Raw genomic sequence first — 5,705 nt, forward strand, 5'->3', positions numbered from 1 at the left:
AATATACCTGATGATCTCATGGATTTGGGTTAGAGTATTTCTACACAGAAAATGGAATGCAATAATTGTTTTTTATAACCACATTTAAGGATAGAGATAGAGATGTAAAAAATAGGAAGTGTCCAGTTTTCAAAACATTTTAGAGGACTTATATAGCAATAGCAGGACCTGCTGAGGTCACAGATAAAGCTGTTTCCCACTTCCTGCCTCCCCAAATAGCAAGATTCTCAAATTAAAAAACAGATTCCTGGCAAAGATCAAACCCAGGGTGAGGCTGTGAGGTTCTCTGCGAGAGGTCAGAACTATCCAGGGCGAGGCCACCACGTAGAGTCTTTCAGCAAAACAGGGTGTCCTCTAAGCATCCCAAGGTCACACCTCCCAGGCCCTGCCTATTAAACTAAAGGGCAGCCAAGAATCTCAAGGTAATTGCACTAGAAAGGGGGCTCCAGGTACAGACAAGGGCCTGTATCAAAGAGATATGCAGTGTGTTTTCTTTTTTAATATGAAAGATATCTATAGACCAGCAATATTCATGGACACTACATCTGCTGGAGTTCTCCAGAGAAACAGAAGCAATAGGATTTCTGTCTCTCTCTTTCTCTCTCTCTCTCACACACACACACACACACACACACACACAACGTTCACGTGCCCTGGCCAGCTGTGTCCTCTACTCATGCCATATGAACCCAGGGATCACCTTGAGTTGTATTAGTATTTGCTGTCATGTCTGGAGACATCTCCTTATAAATTTGAACACTGTCAAATTCATGGGCGAGGGTGGAGGCCAGCGATATTTGGATAATTGCAGCACCATGGACGGTCACATCATTGATACCAGAGAGCACAAGAGAAGGAGTCACAGGCAGTGAGAGTGAGGCAGAATAGTTAGATGTTACAATTTTTACAGTGGGAAGAGGGAAACTGAGGCAGGTGGTTAGACAAATATGGTAAGAAAAATTGAAGCAAATTACAGCCAGTTGGGGAATCGCAAGAACTTATCCTCCCTGACGAAGGACACTTGAGAGCAAATGGTTTATATGTCTCCTCCCTACGAGAGAGTAAATAGTTTAAATTACCTGTGGGGAGATAGATAGCAAACACCAATGAATGCCATTTGTGCCAGCAAAAGCCAAGGATGGATAAAGGTGGGGAAATAAATTACACACACACATGCACGCGCACACACACACACACACACACACACACTAACAATGATGACAAAAATCCCAGTAAGAACCAAAGAAATCTAAGATAGAGGCAAAGCTGGCCAGAAAATGGTTCTGGCCCCTCTATGCGCTCATTTTGGTGCATCACCATATTCAAGAGCACACCCGGAAAGCTGGTGAACAGTCTCCTGATACCCTCCCCTGAGACCTCCTCTAAGAGTCCCACCTGGCAAAAGACAGACGAAAACCTTAAGAAAAAAGACCTAGCGGCAGCTGTCCTTGGAGCATGCCCACGCCTCCTCTGTCTCAGGTGTGAATTTCTGAACACGAAGGGTCCCCAGAGACTTGCAGCTGGTGTGGCTCATTTGGTTGGGGAGTGTCCTGCAAAGACAGGAGTCGCTGGTGTGATTCCTAGTCAGGGCAACACACCTGGGTTGTGGGTTTGGTCCCTGATCGGGGCACATGTGAGAGGCAACCAGGAGAAGTTTCTCTCCCTCTCTTTCTCCCCCTCTTCCTCTATCTCTAAAAATAAATAAATAAAAATCTTATATCTTAAAAAAATGGTTCAATACTTATCCCCTAACACCTGTCCCCTGCACTAGACTCAGTCCCAGCTGCCTCGTGTGCCGCTCTGCATTCTGTGTCCAGTGCAGGGCCCTGCACAGGGCAAACGCTCTCTGCTCACTGACGCTGACATCAGCAGCCAGGTCCGGGACCCAAGTGGAGATGACCTTGAACAGCAGCCCTGCAGGTCAGCGAGGGTGCAGCTGCCCCTGGGACTCGGGGGGTGAGATCTGCTCCGGCCACTACAGAGACGTGTTTTATCCGTGGGAGCGAGCACACGGCTGCCCTGTGAACTGGGACATGAGTCTGAGGGAATATGTACGTGGGTTCATCAAAAGACGCACACAAGAACGCTCACAGAAGCCTTACACGCTCCAGCCCCGCACTGCAAACAACGCACACACCCATGGGAGGCGCACTAGAGCAGTGCTGGGAGTGAACTCAGAACGGGGAATGGGCCGCAGCAGCGAGGAAGGTCCGCTGCTTCCACCTGGGCCCCCGTGTCTCTCAGACAGAACGTTACTTGAGTAAGGTCAGAACTGAAGAGAACAAACCCTGAGATCACGGGTAAAACATTTAATCTACAATCAGTCTCAGGATACAATAAACCTGGCCGTGGGCAGAGGAGGGGGAGGGCGGTGGCGGGAATAGCGCAACGAGCAGTTCCCACCAGCTGGGTGCGGCTTGGCTAACCCGCGGGCACAGGCGGCCGGCTCACTGCAGTGAGTTGTACACGCCCCTGCTTCGCCTCGCCTCACCTCTGTAAACTTTCGGCTCCACCTGCTGAACAGCCCCGAGCGTTTTTAGAAATCAGCAACCCAGGAAAAATGACTTTTACTCACATGAGCCACCTTCTCAGGGCCCCGCCCTGCAGAGATGGGAGAATCCACGCGCCTCCAGCTCAGGTCTGCGGCTCATCTCCGCGGGGTCTGCGGTTGCTTGGGCCCCAGACACGCTCTGCATGCCACCAGGCGCGTTACTGCAGTAATGGGCACCGGCTGCGCACTGGAGATCGTACATAAGCAGGACTGTACACAATCGGATAATTTGGACAATACAGTTCCAGTCCATAACTTCCTGTTTCCAGAACTTGAAATCGTCACAGAAACAGACGATGAGATTATACCTGAGGTTTTGCAAACAGAAGATGAATCAGAAATTACCTATCGGGAGTGTGGGTGAAGCTCACAAGGAGGTCCTGCGTTCCAGGGCAAATCATGAGTCCAGGGAAGACACACTCTTCCAGAAGTGTAACACTAAAATAGCCCTGGAACCAGAAGAGACTCTCAGATACGTCAGAGGGATTGCCCCCATCTGGATCCCTGGTGACAGTATCCCTCAAGGAAAGGCTAGTGCAGATTGCCCCTGTGGTGCCAAGAGAATATTTGAATTCCGGGTCCTGCCTCAGCTGCCCAACGACCCAAAGGCCCCCGACTGGGCAGGTGTGTTGAGTGGGGCGTTCTGGCCGTTTCACTGGTGCTGAAAGCTGCAGGCGGGGCACGGGCTCCCGGGAGCAGCTTGTCTGGGAGCAGGATGTGAGGGAGACTCCTCCAGCGCAGTGCCGTGAAGCCTTGAACTTGCTCACAACCTCTTAGACCTTGTGGTAAATTTTTAGGGCTTTCTCCTAAGGAAATAATTACATACACTACAGAGAAGTACAAAGATGTTGTTTTAGGCATGGTTTACATTGTCTAAATATTAGTGAAACAAAAATGTCCAGCAACAGGAATTTAATAAATTTTGGTGCATTTATCCAGTGGGAAACTGTGCAGTTTTAATGACACAGGCCTATGTGCATACCAGGGAAGCTGCAGATCCCAGTGACATCAAGACACCATTAGAGATGGGATGCATAGTGTGATCGTATGTTTGAAAAAATAAATGCACATATGTATGTGCACAGAAGTAAATCTGAAAAGATACTTAAAAATCACATAGTATTAAATCTGGGTGGAGTTGCTGACCAGCACGGGGGAATGAGAGAACATTCTTGAAACGTGTAAATGGCCGATCTCTGGTTGTGAGCGGTGGCTATACACACGTGAATTCTTCAAGCATAAATGTAATGTTTGTGTACTTCTGGAAAATGAGAAACAATAAAAATTATTTTTGTAATGAAAAATGTTTTTTCTCTTATAGAAAATAATGCTAGCATTTTCTGGCCAATGTTTTCTTTTGGAATCTCAATATTTCTGACAAACTGTGTTGCTTAGATGTTATTTTCCTTCTTAATGGAAAGACACATATTCTAATGCATTTTTCTTAATAAGATCTATAAAATTAGGCATTTTCTCCTGGTAGATTTGTATACACACCCTTATTTGTGCAACTAAAAGATCTCATCTGTTCCATATTATATTTAATTACTTACAGAATTCCATTTTCTTTATTGATGCCTTTTTTCCTATGTCAGCACTTTCATGTGTACATCACTGCAGAACCTTAAGGCAACTAAGGCTTTCTCTGCTCTTCATTACTCCTTGCCAAATCACGTTTTGGAGATCACAAGTCAGAGATCCTGTATTTCATGTTGTTTTGAAGAAAATGTGTCACAGAAACCAGCCAAGAGCAGAGGTTGTCTCTGGCAAGGGGAGGAGCCCAGAGGAGGGGAGAGAAAGCCTCGCTTTGGAAGGGCTTGCACAGGCGGGTGTGTGCCTGGAAGAGGGGCCCAGTATTCTGCTCCTTCCCAGCACAGCACGGTGATGTGGTTTCGGGCACCAGAGAAAATGGTCCTGATGTGGGCTGCACATACTGGCACCCTGGAAAGAACCCTACGCATTTTTGATAATGTTCCATTTTTATTTTTGTATGCCTCTCTCCAAGAAGCCTCTTCCTCCTCCAGCTCCTGCTGGTTTCTTCTCCACCAAGGAAGACCCCTGAAGGGAGTGTCAGTCTGAAAGTGACAGATGGCCCCTTGTGGTCAAGCCTCTAAGCCAAGTTCATTTTCACAACAGACAGGGCTCCCTTTGCCTGCAGCCAGTGACATTAGGTGCAGTCACATCCATTCATTTTTGTCCAAACGTATTTCAGCAGAAAATTGTGGGAGTCCTGGCTGTGCTGGACACTGTCCATGGTGCTGAGGACACAGCTGTGAACAAAACCATGTCCTGCCATCGTGGAACATTAGCTCTTGGTGTAGGCAGAATAGAAACAGGCAAACCCACATCTATTATGCTACTGAAACAAGTACAACCAACATGAATACATCAGAGTTGCAGGAGGGATCAGGATAGAGGTGGACTGGGGCTATTTCAGATACAGTGGTCAGCAAAGGCCTGTCTGTGGAGCTGACATCTGAGCAGAGACTGGAACACAATGGGGCAGAGAGGTGTGCAGACCTCTGGGGGAAGGACCGGGTAGAAGGAGGAGAAGGTGCGTGAGAAATCCTGAAGGAAGCTGAATCAATGTGCTCAAGACACGAAGGAGACAGTGAGGGGGAGGAGGGGGCTGTAAGAAGGGACCAGGTGATGAAAGCTTCCAGGGGTGAAGTCACACAGGGTCATGGGAGCCATGAGGAGGATCTGGGACTCTAGGCCCAGTGTGGTGGGAAGACACTGGGGACCATATCTGAAGAGGGCAGTGACCCACATAAAGGACCCTCTGGGTGCTGCATGGAGAACAGACCTAACAGGCACGACTCTTACCCTCACTCACACGTCACAGCTCTGCTCCCCCTTCCATGGTACAAAGACCTCTCTCCTCCTCTGAGTCACTGGGAAACAGGCTGTCTCTGCCGCCTGCATGCAAGCTGCCCATCTGCTTACAGGAAGCACTGCCCCTGGGAATCCAATCTTGGGGGCTCCAGCATCTGCTGCATGAGTACCTGACCCTACTGCCTTCTGTTCCCTGGAGCACAAGACCCCATAGGAAAGATCTGAACACTTCCCTGTGTCTGGAGATACCTGAGGTTATGAGGGTTGGTGAGGCCAAAGGTGTCACCAGTATTATAGATGTAATACCAGAATACCATTT

General features: G+C 48.3%; 1 pseudogene; it reads left to right on the top strand.

Annotated features, from left to right (window-relative positions):
- The first annotated feature begins 2,186 nt into the window (after positions 1-2,186).
- Positions 2,187-3,328, top strand: LOC123822920 (annotated as a pseudogene).
- The last annotated feature ends 2,377 nt before the right edge of the window (positions 3,329-5,705 follow it).

The sequence above is a fragment of the Phyllostomus hastatus genome, unplaced genomic scaffold (assembly GCF_019186645.2).
Source record: "Phyllostomus hastatus isolate PE091 unplaced genomic scaffold, TTU_PhHast_1.1 phas_contig_468, whole genome shotgun sequence".
Lineage (NCBI taxonomy): Eukaryota > Metazoa > Chordata > Mammalia > Chiroptera > Phyllostomidae > Phyllostomus > Phyllostomus hastatus.